Source organism: Mustela erminea, chromosome 15 (genome assembly GCF_009829155.1).
Source record: "Mustela erminea isolate mMusErm1 chromosome 15, mMusErm1.Pri, whole genome shotgun sequence".
NCBI classification, from domain to species: Eukaryota; Metazoa; Chordata; class Mammalia; order Carnivora; family Mustelidae; genus Mustela; species Mustela erminea.
Window position 1 is genome coordinate 46,483,503 of NC_045628.1, and position 15,228 is coordinate 46,498,730.

The 15,228-nt window shown below is 39.1% G+C and overlaps 1 long non-coding RNA gene across 2 annotated transcripts in view; it reads left to right on the plus strand.

Moving 5' to 3' along the window:
* The first annotated feature begins 10,725 nt into the window (after positions 1 to 10,725).
* LOC116574574 overlaps positions 10,726 to 15,228 on the plus strand; it is a 39,185-nt gene continuing 34,682 nt past the window's right edge. For both annotated transcript variants that reach the window (XR_004279376.1, XR_004279375.1), the window contains exons 1-2: positions 10,726 to 10,856; positions 11,997 to 12,068. This is a non-coding gene — a long non-coding RNA (uncharacterized LOC116574574). The remainder of the gene's footprint in view (positions 10,857 to 11,996; positions 12,069 to 15,228) is intronic.

Consider the following 15,228-nt stretch of genomic DNA (forward strand, 5'->3'; position numbering starts at 1 on the left):
GTGCTCTTCTTGACATTTTCTTCTTTCCTTCATAGCCTCTGTCTTTCATGGTTTTTTTTTTCTTTTTGTTTATTTTGAGCTGTGATTTCCATGTTTGCTGCCTTCCTCAAATGTTGATGATCCTTGGCTCATATTTAATGTAGGAAATTAAATAGTTTAAAGCTTATGCCCATGCCATGGCCCAGGTTTGCCATTGTGGGTTCTCTATAAAGTGATCTGACAGGGACATTTCCTGGAGAAACCCCTGAGATCAGTATCTCTAAGGCCTTTTCACTTGGGTTTTCTATAAAAAGCTCATTCAGTGTCTGGCTCAGGGAGTTTAATCCCAGAGTTAAATAGGAGGAGAGGTCTAATATATTCATTTTTCTCTCACCATCACATTCTCCTACTCCCCCATATGAAGAACTGTCTCCTAGCCATCATCTCTATCTGGCATTCCAGTCTAAAAACCATCTGTTCTATACCTCATCTTCTGCCTATAGAGGGAAGGGTCATTGCCAGTTGTTCAAAGGAAAGTGGGATTTGGGAAGATGGCTCTATGCTGGACTGATGGATAGCAACTCAGTTCCAACATTTCTCCTGCTCTCCCTATCACTGTGATTCTTCTAAGCTCTTTCTTATATTGCAGGAACTAGAAGCCAAGGAACTATATTTCCAGAATAATCTGCTGGCCAGTTCTGGATTCAAGTCTGCAAATGAGAGCCTACAAAATTGGAAAGCATAAGAAAGGTAGAAACCGTATTACTGCTTTCTGGCAACTGAAGGCAATTTATGGACTTTAGCAAAGATGAGATTTTTCAGCAGCCGAGGAGCATTTCTTTGCAAATCACTCGCTATGATGCTTCAGATAGTTGTGATATCTTTGGCAGCTTCCTGAAGTTCCTGTAATGCTTGATTCTCTGAAAACTGCCAGTAAATCTAAGAAGTAGCCATGGCTTTCTCAAACTTGTGCCTCTCTAGTTCTTCCAGCGGTTTTATAAGTGGCTCATTCTCTGTATTGAACCCCTTCCAGACCGGTACAGAGTCTAAGTGCTCCTTGAATGGGCTTTCAACTACTCCTTCTGTGCTTAGCCTCACCTTTACCCCAGTTCTAGAGGTAACTTGGTAAATTGGGTCACTTCTCAGCCTTTCCCCACTACAGACTTTCTCAGATTTGATAAATCAATCACCATTTGCTCACGGGCTTTGCAGAAGCAAGATATTTTGATGCCGAGGACTACTCTGCCTCTCTTTTTGTTCTTGGGGGCTTACACCTTTTATAACAATTTTCTTTTCTGTCTGTCATTCTTTAGTGAGGTTTTGGGGGGAAGCAGAATTCAATCCTGCATTCAGTCCACCACTGTTCTATATCAATTCTTCTATTCACTCTTCAACAGCTCCAACTTGGACACTGGTTTCCTCTTCAGCCTTATTTTGTACCGTTTTTTCCTTTATTCTAGCTTCACTGACCTTGGTGACCCTGAACCCCCCCAAGGTCTTCCTTGAGTCAAGATCTTTTGCATATACAGTTGCTTTAGACTGGTCTGCCTTTCTGTCGTCGACATTCCTAAATATGCACCTGCTCTTTACAGCTCTCAGAAAGGCCTTCCTTGACTACCTTCACATATAATCTCCTTTTTTTCTGTCATAGAACAGAATTCTTTTCCTTTATTGCACTTTTATTTAAAGTCATATTTATTTATTTAATGTCTATCTGTCCTACAGGAGTATACATTTTATATTTACTATACATAAATAAGTATCTCTATCAATAACTGAATTAAAAAAAAGTGATTTGTAAGAAAACTTACAGAAAAAGAACATTATGTATCGCCTGGCCTGGCTACTGGGATAGCAGCAATATTGTTCAAATAGAAAGGACACTACAAACGTTCGATTTCTTAAAAGATTCAGCCTCAAAATATATTTTTTCCTATCCTGTTTTAATTCCACAAACTATCATCAAGGAAAAAAGAGAACAAGACCAATTTATAGGCTATGAGGCTTAGCATCCCCATAAGCCTTTTTCTTCCTATTTTTTTTTTTTAAACCAAAGAAACCCATTCATTTTCTCTTTCATCCCCTTAGGCTTAAGCCTGTTGAAAAAACTTCCTTAATAATGTTGAAATTTTTAAAAAAAGGAAAAGGAAAAGTGATGAGAAAATTAATATAATGAAATAATCAATGCAAATGACATTCTATTGTCCAGGAAAAACCCTCAATCAACTCTCTTAGAATTACTGAATCTGATGGGTAATTGTGGCTTAATTTCTAATTGTAAGATCAAGGCATGCTATCAGAAGTACTGCCAACATTAAATAGACATTTTATGGTGCTCATTTTAAGGTGGAACTTTAAAGAAATCGAAAACCATTAATCAAACACATAAATCATCCACACCGAGTATTAACTGAAAAATCCCTAAATCTGGTAAAACTTAAATTTATATTCAGCATCAAAGAACATGCATCAGTGCTTTATTTTTCTCAAGTCTTCAAAGGCAGGAAAAGTTTGGGAAAAAATTTTTATAATTTCAAACTCTCCCTATAGGATGACTAGCTTGAAGTGTGTCCACAGAGCTAAAGAATCAGTTTTTGTGGTGAGAAGAAATGTATTTATATTATTTGTTCAATGAAAATATAGAACAATGTGTCCATTGTTTAAATTCCCCTATGTTGTTTGGAGAAAACAATCTAACACTATGTACGTACATAGTAGGTTACAGTTTATGTTTTCCATATATCACTCATTTGACAATAAATTTTTATGATGATTTCTTAAACTCATTAGACCTTATAAAATGATAAGAATGGGTTAAATAATCATTAAGTTTCTTTCCAGCTTTGATTCTATTAGGTTTTCACAGTGGCACTGCCTAATGGCAAACACAGCTCAGTAAATTCCTCTCCTCTGTGTGTTTCTGTTTGTCTCCGTCACTTTGGTGTTCTCCCAGTAGACACATGGAGGGGCATGCTGATTAAATTAGTCAAATTAACTCTTTGCCTGACTCCATCCTCATTAGGCTAATGAGCACACTCAGGAGTACATCTGTATGTCTTAGTCGTCTTAGGTCAGAAGTACTGTCACTAGGAGCACCAATGAAAAGTTGTAATTGTGACACTCTTTAGGAGTTGGGTTTTTTTTTTCCTTTTGTTTTGGTTTTTGGTTTTTCTTTTTCTTTTTTTGGCTGGCAGCTCATTTTCCATCCTATCTCAAGAGGGAGCATGTGGCTCTGCTGAATAGAAGCTGTAATGCATTGGGCAATCTCATTTTCTCTGCTGGATCATTGTAAAAGAAGGTGTAATTTTGTTTTCTCCCCCAGGAAAGGGTTTGTGGGTAGGCAAGTGTGAGAGATGTTGAACAAGAATTAATCAAAGGGGGGGAAATCCTATTATAACCATAAGGTGCTGTGAAGTGATAGATCTTAATGACAGAGTAGCCGTGCGAAGAGCTGCTCCACAGATTTGTTTTGATTAAGTGTGTGTTTGTTTGTAGGGGATAAGAGAAGGGGACTTGGAGATAGATTTGGGGGAAAGACAGATGAGGAAGGGAGAGGGAATAACCAGTTTCACAGGTTGAGTGCCCTCTGATTCTAAAAGGCATACTCTGTCCAAATTATGCAACAGAGTGTAGATTTCTCCCGCTATCTGAAAACGGAGACTTCCTAGGAAAACTTTTGTGAGCCGGAATGGTGTGAAGTGAGGGAATCATTACCATTAACTTATATGGAAACAAATTTTTGAGCATTCCCAGACCCCCAAAATAACCCCTTTTAGCCCCTTGGGATACCTTAGGACACATAATAAATCAAGATAAAGTACAGGCCCTCACAGAGCTCTGGCCACTTGGTGTGGAGATGCTGGGTGTCAGCTCTCCAGGAAGGACCGTGGTGGCGCCCCTTTGCTCCTCCGGGGCCACACTACCTCTATCACTAGTGGAGGCAAAACAAATGCTGGACACTATTTTTACTTTTGCCTTCTTTCATACTAGTGCAAATCTCTTTGGATTTCTTTCGGTGAGTGAAAACAGATACAAATGTAGGTCTTTTGTCAAAGCGAAGTGGGGTGAGGTCAACTTTTGAGAAGGGGAAACCTGTATTTGTTTGACTGGCATTTCACAGACTCATTAAGCACAAATCCTCCATTTTTACACTGATTAAATGATTTTTCTGTACTTGGATACATTTATAAAACTTAAAACACTGAAGGCTAATAGTAAAGAGGCCTGCACATGGTAGGTGCCAAATATATGTTTCTGAACTAACAGAAGGGCACTATGAACAATAGTTAAGCTCCTACAGCTGGCTGAGTACCAGTGGGAACTGGCAGTAATCCATACAGCAGCTTCCTCTGGATGAACAAATACTGTGGCTGAAAATACAGCTATATAACTAGGATTGTGGTCCATTTAGGACAAAAGCCCTTTATTGGTTTTCTAGAAGGAAAAAAGTTTGCCATCTCTAACCCTGGAATACTGGGTGAGGTAAAATGTTCTTTCCTCGGGGTGCTCAGTGGTACAACTTTATCACCACAGAGGCTTGGGAGTAGAAAATGTGCATAGATACAGGCCTACGTCTAATAGTCTAGAAATTACGAGAAAACTCTTTGAATATTAGACAATTTTTAAAAAAATTATGGCTTCATAGGGCACAAAACCCCTCTCTTTTAGTTCAAATCTTAATACTTCCTTGTTGTGCGACAGTCTCCTGGACAGCTCAGAGCACCAATCAGTAGATCCCTGTGTTTATGGCTCTATGGCAGCTGAAAAAGTTGTCTGTTAGGAGCTATAGCTGATCCAGGGAATCCCTGGCCCTATGCCTACATCAATAGAGTCTAAGTTTTTACACCTTCTGACTTTTTATTTGCCCACATCTTGCCAAGATGCTTCACCACTGCGGAACACCTAGATCTATCTTTACAGTAGGGATCAGGCATACCACAGGGACAACTTCCAAGGGAAAGACAAATTTTTTGATAATGGAACACTTTTTTTGGTCACCACACTGTTTTAAATTTCACTAGAGGGTTACCTGGGTGGTTTAGTTGGTTGGGCATCTGCCTTTGGCTCAGGTCATGATCCCAGGGTCCTGGGATGGAGCCCCGCATCGGGCTCCCTGTTCAGCGGGAAGCCTGCTTCTCCCTCTCCCACTCATCCTGTTCATGTTCACTCCTTGCTGTCTCTCTCTCTCTGTCAAATAAATAAATAAAATCGCAAAATAAAATAAAATAAAATAAAAATAGATTTCATTAGATATATGTCCTGGCTCTACCTCCTGCCACTTGTCTGTTCTTACCATCACTTTCCCTATCTATAAATTGGAATAATTAAACCCCCTACATCGTAAGGTTATTGTGAAGGTTAATGAAATAATCATTACAAGATGCTTTACACTCTGCCTAGCATGGAGTAAGCACATGGTAAATGTTAGCTGCAATGACCAATGTAAGCCACTAGGGCTGGGACTGTTCTTGAATCTCAAAGTATTAAGGTGATTAATGACCAAACCTTTTTCTTTGATGAAATAAAATCCCCTTGGCTAAGAGGATATCTAGCTCCTGTGGGCCTATGGAACTAGAATGGTTCCTTGAAGATTGGTTACTACATTGTCACCCTTGCAAACTATTTTTCTCCCTTGGAGGAAGGGCTGTGCCAGCGAAGTGACTTAAGCCCCACAGAAAAATTGAGTTTTATAATGTAGCTCTTTTAGGGACCACGGGCCCATGCCTATCATGTGGGCACAGAGGAATGGACTTTTAAAGTGGTACTGAAAGTTTTGTAGGAGTTTATTGGGTATGGTGAGCATTTCAGACCAAATCATGTTCAAAGGCCCAGAAGTTTAAGAGGATAGACCAAGCTCAGGGAAATATGAGGAAGAATGATTGATGGTATATTACATGGGGCAACAGTGAGGTACAGCTGAGAACTTGGAAAAATTACCCTCCAAATGTTTCTATGAAACAAACATTTAATATAACATTTAATATTTAATTTAATAATATTTAATTTAACATTTATATATTATATATATAGGATTACCTTAAAGAGGTAGAATACCTCCTAGGCTACACCCGAGGAGAAAATATTCATATGACAAAAGAAAAAAAAATCTTAATCTGAAAGCCAATTGACCAACACTAGGGGCAGGTCAAAGTGGGGCAAAGATAGACTTTCTGCCTTTAGCTCTATCTAAAAGACTGGGTTTCCTGAACTATGAGCCCAAGGACCTAACCTCTGATGCACAGATGTCCCATAGAACTCTAGTGACTTGGCAACCATTCAGGTTAGGCAGTAAGTTTCTGATTCCAGATCTATCAAACAACCTTCTGATGAGCATTGTGTGTCCAGATCTACCCATGAAGAGTTAGTTTTGATTATGTTAATAAATTGACATTTTAGGTTTTTAATGACAGACTTATGAGTTGAGTTGGTATGACTTATGTGCCTGAGCCCAGTGACTGATATACTAACTCTGAATTTCCATCTTCCAAATCCATGACCCAGAGCCTTGAAAACCATACCAGTGTTCTCCCTCTCTATGGGAACCTGTTTGAGGCCAGTTGGTTTTTCCCAGGAAGTATTGCTTGGTCTCTTTTGACCTGCAGCAGACACAGGACATGACCATTAAGGGAAATCAAGGCTTTTATCAATGCAGGTAGGGTAAATATTATTGTTACCATCACCACTGAAATACTTGTGGAGATTCAAAACTTGTCTCTGAACTGGAACTTCATCCCAAAGTCTTCCAAATACTAAAAATGAAAGTCTCTACAGCAGAACTTAATAGTTACAGCCACACAAGGATAAAAGGCAAGACCCTTTGCAAAAATGATCTCGGGTACTATTTTTGAAGTCAGAATGTGTTTAGATGAAGTTTGAAAAATATAACTAATATCAATGCTGTCAACTGCTGCGAAAGACGAGCCCTGAGCAGATGGAAGAATGGTCTCTGGCACCTGTGATCGATACAGTATCCATCTCTTACATTTGTAAGTGCTTTTAATCTTTTCTAAGGCTCTTTTACTTAATTCAGATCATTGGAAATTCCTAACAACCCAGTGAGGTGGTAGATAAGGGACTTATTATTCCTATGTGAGAGCTGAGGAAACGAAAAGGGAGTTTATAGGGCTTCCCAAATAGGACATCAAATGGCTGGTTAGTGAAGAGCAGAGAAGGGGGCGAGGCCTCACCTCATTCCCTGTGTGTGTCTCCCCAGCACACCATACTGTTTGCTCGGGTCCACTTTGGCTGCTGACAATAAACATGGCTGTGGAACTAACTGATGGTGGAACAATCTACGCAGACAGCAACAAGGAGTAGATTTTGCCATAATTTGTTTACTTCCTGTCTGTAGAGTGTCGTATAGCCAGGAAACCTTCAGCTCTAATGATCATTCAGATTAGTCTGTGGGAACAGTTCTCAATTAACATGAGCACTCTGACCCTTAATTATGCATTTTCCCACAAACTATCATGGCAACTCTGTATACTCAGTTCCATATTTCCCCACTTATTCAAGATGTTTTGCCAGGGATGGAAGTCTAGTATGATGTCATGGAAAAGTTTGATTCTCACAGAGACATCAAATCTGTAATTCTGGTCTTTCATTACAGTCTCAGATAAAAAATATCACCTTATCCTTTCCAACACCACTCTCGAAATGGCTACGTATTCTTTTATAAGTTCTTTTTACTTTGTTGCAGTTTCCTTTGGAGACTTCTGTTTTCCACTGATTCCACTCTGGTCAGTTGAAAACGCTAAAACATTTTTCTTTTTCATCAGTTCTGTTCTCTTCAAATCCCTCTGCTGCCTTTCCAAACCACATTTAAACTTTGTGGGATTTTTTTTTTTTTTTAAGATTACTATCAAACTGAAGTTTTAAACTAAAAGGAATAATGACTATAATATAACTCCTCAATTTTCAGCAATAAATAATTTTGGCAAGAGAAGGAAAAGAAAATTAAACCGCTGAATGCATTTCCATACTATGTTGGGAAGAATAACTACAGGAAATTATTGGATTCTCTTCTATACATGTCTTAGTATAGAACCTGGCATTTTGCTAAGCTTTATTTTTCCTCAAAGTATGTGAATTATCTAGCCAAAAATTTCTATAAAGGTAAATGTGAACTAAATGGGGAAGGGGAAGGTGGGGGGAGAAGGAGGAAGTGGAACTCAGCACAAGGAGGTGTTACGCAATCATCTGACATGCCACTGCCTAGTAGGGGATCAGCAGGAATTTTTTTTTTTTTTTTTTTTTTACATCTACAGAAGCAGGAAGTTTAGAACTTTCTGGGTTCTTTAGAATAGCATGTGATGGCTCTGGCTCCTGCAGTTTCTGCATTTGTCCCAAGGAATAGGAACGTGTATATAAGGAGCAACCACAGAATAGTTCACTGGAGACTCATAATCAAATTTTTTTAAAAAAATTGAATTTTCATTCTTCTTCCATTTTGTAAATGCATTGTTTACTGAACAAAATGATCAAGGCACTCTACACGCATTATAAATATTTCCACAGGCAGTCATAAAGGATATTGCCTCTGGAGACAAATGCTTGTGGTGTTTTCTATAAATATGCCCTAGGTCAAGCCCTGTCGATCACTGGTATTTTGAGCTATGTTACTGGAAGTCTGAGGCAGGTGGGATATGATCTAGTAAACATCAGTTCATTCCGACCTGACAGCAATATGTAACCTGATATCTGAATACCCAGGGTAAAAGGATATTTAAATCATATCAGTCTTCCTTTAGTAGGAACTGAATGCAATAAGCTTCAAGTTTTCAGAATTACTTTGTGGAAAATGACATAAATCAGAAGAAATTAAGATAAAGTACAATTTTGACCAGAGTACATTACAATTAACATTAACCATATTGACTGGTCTATAACCAAGCACCATTTACCAATGCAATCCAGATGCATCTGCTTTTCTGAAACTGCTTATTATTTTGGTGGAAGTTTATGAGTTTCCTATGCTGAGTGTCTTGCTTTAAATCTTTTTCATTCATGTTAGTAAATAGAAATAAGAAGGCTTTCCCTTACAAATTCAGACCAGAAGATCAATGGAATGCCGGTAATATGTTTTTCATGATTAATAGAGGTTAATAAAATGAAGGTAATAAAATTGCTAATTAAATTCAGAAGGTAGAATTGCGACAAGAAGTATTTTTCAGAGGGCTTAAAAAATTACTCTTTTGGGGACGCCTGGGTGGTTCAGTCAGTTAAGCATCTGCCTTTGGCTCAGGTTATGATCCCAGGGTCCTAGGATTAAGCCCCACATGGAGCCCCACATTGGGCGGGGGGTTCCTTGCTCAGCAGGGAGCCTGCTTCTCCCTCTGCCTCCTCTCCCCCTTCTTGTGCTCACTCTCTTTCTGTCAAATAAATAAATAACATCTTTTTAAAAAAATTACTCTTTTATTCAAAAGAGGGAGGTTGGAGGACAGTCCTAATGTTGTTGGGATCTAGAAGGATAGAACTTTCTTTGCAAAGTCTCCCTTTGTTGGTTTATTGAACCCTGAATTCATAACTTCTTGGAGGAAGGTGCTCAGTTTTCTTAGACTTTCTTCTCTGTTGCAAAATGACAGGGCTCAAAATTACTTGATTTCAAATTTATACTACTTGCTCTGGAAAGCTGCAAAAGGCAGCAGGCAACAATTATTTATGCATTTACTCTTTCACTGCCCGTGCCCTATTACCTTCCAACTGGAACTGCAAATAACAAACACTTCACATGTGCCAGCCTTCACCATGATGGTAATCAGTAATATTTACTACTGCCACCTTTGCAGGTGTGTGCGTATGCATACATACATCTCTCTGTATATCGTTGGAAAAATTCAATTAAAAAATGGTTAGAACTTTGATTTTAAGATAGGATGCAGAGAAATACATTTTTAGCCTTAGGCCTACTGTCAAGATAATTTGAGGCCTAGGCGTTACAAGTCTTTCACTACTATACTTATTTGCAGAAAAATTCTTCTGGGAATATTTAGTAGATGAGGAATTCAGGGACAGTGAATGAGTCCTACATCTTGACATTTGCTACAGTATCTAGTAAATGTTCTGATTACCTTACCTGGCAATCTGTCAGCTTCCTCAAAATGTATTTAAGGTAGATTATCACTGACGACACATATAGAGCAGAATTGCTAAAAATAAAAGCAAAAAAAAAAATTAAAATTTGATAGGCGGGTGGACAATTATGTCCCATACATGGCTAATATTGAATCCTACAATTTTAGCTCTAAGCTTCCAGATACAAGAAATAAAACATGATGGATAAATATTTCTCATTATTGGATGCAAATAAGTAAATCACTTTGACAAGAGCAACAAAGTTTTACTGATTAAGAAAATCTGAAATTAATTCATCACATGGATTTGTATGGGGAGAATATTGAGCTGCATAAAGTCTATCTCGAAGAGGAATTGTTTCTTAAAGCAGAGAAGTTCTTGGTATGATTATTTCATGTGTTCATACTTGAAAAAAAAGGTGCACCTGCTTGTCTATTATTAAAATGTAACTCAGCAGTCATCCTGAACAAAAAACGCCGCCTGGAAAGATTGTCACAACCTAGATGGGAGATGTCTGCCCAGAGAGTTACATAAACAAAGAAGAGTTGGAAAGACCTCAGCGTAATAGCAACAAGAGCAAAAATAAACTCGAGCGAAAGGGCACCAAACAAAAGCCTCACCCGGGCAAGCAGCCAAGGGAAGTTACTCAGACCGGGCAGAACCTTTCCTGAGAGACCTCTGCTTCCGATGGGGAAAGCTTTCCCCTCAACTCTGGAGTGTTTCTAGCCATTTTATCTAAGAATTCTGCCCAGGAAATAGTTGTCAGACTCCACCTCGCTCACCTCACCCTATCCAGACACCAGGTAAAACAGCTCTCTCTACCTCTATTCCTTGGCACACACGGCAGCCTCTGGTAAAAACCTCAGCCTTCCTCCATTCTGCCCTCGCCCCCACGCTGGGCCAAAACCTACTTACCAGCCCCGGGGTAGCCTCTGCTTAAATACCTCCTACCTCATGAAATCTTCCCTGACGGCACTAGTCCAGGTCAGGTGGCCCCAGCTCAGTGAGTCTCATCCCTGGCTGCGTGTTACAATCACCTGGAATGCACTGGGAACTTGCAGAGACCCCATCTCCGCTTTCAGAGATTAAAGCTAGAAGGTTCCTTTTGAATGCTCTGGATGAGGCATAGGCATGTAGTATTTGAATTTCCCCAGGTGATAACAGTGAGCAGGAAATGGTATGAGCCTCTGTTCCTTAGGATCTACTTGATCTCCGGATGTCTATATCATGACGCTTACCAATTCAATGTACCCTAGTATTCATTTATTGAGCATTTACTATGGGGAAAGAATGATTTTGTAATAATGAGTAAGACAGGATTTCTATTTCTTTTAAGATTTGTATTTATTTATTTGAGACAGAGAGTGTGTGTGCACACATAAGCAGGGGGAAGGGGCAGGGGGAGAGGGAAAGAGAAAATCTCCAGCAGGGCAGAGGCTGACATGGGCTTGATTCCCCAACACTGAGATCATGACCTGAGCTGAAATCAAGTGTCAGGAGCTCAACTGATTGAGCTTCCCAGGCATCCCCAGGATCTCTTTTTTTTTTTTTTTTTTAAGATTTTATGTATTTATTTGACAGAGAGAGACACAGTGAGAGAGGGAGCATAAGCAGGGAGAGTGGGAGAGGGAGAAGCAGGCTTCTCATTGAGCAGGGAGCCCTGCATGGGTCTCCCAGGGTCCTGGTGTCATGACCTGAGCCAAAGGCAGATGCTTAACGACTGAGCCACCAGGCGGCCCAGGATCTCTGTCTTTGTAGAGCTTACAGAAGAGCAGGGAGACAAATACTGAACAAGTTATTTATGATGAATAATTTAAAAGGGAGCTCTATAGAGTATAATGATCTGCTGTAAGAAAAACAGTGATCTAGTGTCGTAGATTGTTTACATTCTGCACTTTCCTATTGGAAATATAAATCTCACCCTTTACCATGTAACTTTGCAGTGTCCTTGCACATGAGGCTCTTTCCTGCTCCACTGATGTTGATCTTGGTCATGAGACTTGCTTGGGCCAATGGTAAGTTAATGAACGTCATGGAACAGACATTTTGCCTGCTCCATGAGTTTGATATTTTGTGTTTCAGTGATCCACCATGAGGACCACATGCTCTAAGAGGCCTGTGCCCTAGGATAAATGCAAGTGTCTTAGACTTGAACCCAAGTCACAATGAAGAAGCAGTGCCTGCCATCCTTTGGCCTGATGCAGAATCTCCCCCAGGGGTCCCGCCTGGTTCCCGTAAACTATGGAGAACCTGCATTCTGGTTATTTTAAGTCACTGAGTTTTGGAGTAGTTTGTCATATAACATTACTGTGGCAATGGGTAAGTAATACACTAGCTTGGGGTATGGCCACACTGCATTTGCCTAAATAAGCCACGTTTACCTTGTTCATCATTGTATTTCCTGTTCCTAACACACTGGGCGATATGTAGCAGGTGCTCAAAAAATATGTGTTGAAGGAATGAAAAGACAGTTCCTGACCTTGGTGATCTCATAGGCTACATGTAAAGCAGTTCTGTGAACAAATAGTTACAGTATGAAGTGATAAATGCAGTAATAGAAGAGCTATTCTAGCATAGAGGTAGAAAGGCTTCAAGAGTGTGTTACCTACACCAAAGAAAAGTGTCAAAAACCAAGCACTCAGATTTAAACATAATATGAACCACTTATTCTATCATCAGAAGCTTTTATTAAACTTGCTGGTGCAAGCTGGGCTACTTTCAAAGTCACATAAATAGACTTATAGTTCCTACCATAAAGCAATAAACTGTGTGGTTAAAGATTTTCAACATATGTACCGAATAAAATGAGATATTTATAATCTATGTTGCATGCAAATTAAAAAGGCAGTGGACTGGAAGTAGGGTCTAGTGAAATGAAATACCAGAGAATAGTAGATTGGAATGGATGTTTACCCAAAAAAGGCAAGTTTTTGCTTTACGAACCAAAATAAGAACTCGAGAAACTGGACAGAGGGATGGGGAATGAGAGTTGGAAGGAGGAGAGGAAGACCATAGTACAGGGAGAGTCTACTTGACCCATCCACCCTCTTTGCAGGTGGCCCTTTGAGATCTTATTAATTCTTAACTTGGTCAATGATGTCATGTGACGTCATTTTTTAAAGGGTGAAAGAAAAGTAATTAATTGATCAACTATTAATTAAATTGAAATATATTTGACATGTAATGTCAAATTCAAGGTGTGTTGTCATTCTTACATGGGTATTGCAGGGAGAGATACTAAAGAAAGGTTACCTATAATGAAGGTTATCTATAATGAAGAAAGAACAAGATATTTCCATAGCCAGTGACTCCTCTATCCTCTTTTTTTCCTCTTTTTTTTAAAAGATTTTATTTATTGGGGGTGCCTGGGTGGCACAGTGGGTTAAGCCTCTGCCTTCGGCTCGGGTCATGATCTCAGGGTCCTGGGATCGAGCCCCGCATCGGGCTCTCTGCTCAGCAGGAAGCCTGCTTCCTCCTCTCTCTGCCTGCCTCTCTGCCTACTTGTGATCTCACTCTCTCTGTCAAATAAATAAATAAAATATTTAAGAAAAAAAAAGATTTTATTTATTAATTTGCCTGAGAGAGAGCACAAGCAGGGGGAGCTGCAGGCAGAGGGAGAAGCAGGTTCCCTGCTGAGGAAGAAGACTGAAACAAGACTTGATCCCAGAACCTTGAGTCAAAGGCAGATGCTCAACTGACTGAGACACCCAGGCATCCCTCCTCTGTCCTCTTTCAGTCTTCCAAGGAAAATATTAAGATCTCTAATTTACTGAGGTCTCCTCTCACACTCTGTTTTTTTCTCGGGGATTAATGCCCTTTTCCTGAAATTTTAGCAGGATTTGAGGAAGCAGAAGGCTAAATCTTTTTTTGCACCAGAAATCCAAAATATGGTTCTCTATGCCTGACAATTGGAAACAACTTAACATTTCCCTAAACCAGGAAGTTGTTGAATAAATCAGGTGTATGTGTATGCTGAAATAATATGTAGGTACTAAAAATCATGACTTTAAAGATTATTTAAGGACAAGGAGAAATGCTCAGAATAGAAAGTGATTACAAAAGTCAGAATGTAGAATTCTCTTCATTATCTGACTCCCATATCAAAATGATAATAATTGTTAGTATATTTGGAGGGTGGGATTATAGCAAATTTACTTTATTTCATTCTTTTTGCAATTCAAGATTTCAGATTTTTTCATATTTTATCATCAGAAAAAAATTTTTGAAAGAAGTTTATGCTAATCATTTCTTCATATCTACTTTTTTTAGAGAGACAATCTGTCCATTCTTGATTATAGATACTTAAATCTGTTGGTGAGTAAAGTGATCACAATTTGATTATTTTACTGTTCAATTTCCAGATGAATTGATTACATTTTTCTCAGATCCTCAGCTTCCCACAACTTATATGCTTAAAAGTCTCCAGAATACCATTTCTTCTGGGACATTTTACTGCTTTCCACCACTTACTAGATAAATAAGAGAAGATAGTAGGGTCACGGAAAGGTCTTCAGAATTGAGCACTGCTAACACAGAACACTTCTTTTAGTCACCCGCTCTTATGCATTCAGTTTCGCACAACTGAGTATGAAAAGCATTCACGTTTCATCTATATTAAATGTTGTAAAATACATTCTCAAAAGTCCCTGAGATGTACCTAACAGTCACACTAATACTTTAAAATAGCATGAACAAAGCAGGAAGTTGCATCCCTAAATAAGACAAGAGGTTGTGCTTAAAGTGTCACCACGGGACATTTCATTTATTTTGAACTTGTATGCAATTATTTGTTTTCAGATTTCAAGCAAAAAATTATAAAGGTAAATGTACTAACTTTTGAAATCTAGGTTGGTACTTTTCATAGCTCAAGTGAGAGGTTTATCTATAGTCAATCACCTTAAATGTCATGATGGTTCTTCTCCTCCTCCTCCCCCTCCTCCTCCTCCTCCTCCTTTTCCTCCTCCTCCTCCTCCTCCTCCTTCTTCTTCTCCTTCTTCTCTTTCTTCTTTTTTCAGAGCCTATTGTCCTTGCATACAAATCCAAGCTTCCTGCCATGTTATTCAAGATTCTGTGTTTCAGACTGTAAAGATAATGTTAAAGGAATGAACAGGGTCTTGGTGGGATGGCCAGAGATGACCTCTTCCATGTGAAAGATAAGAATAGTGTAGGGGTGTC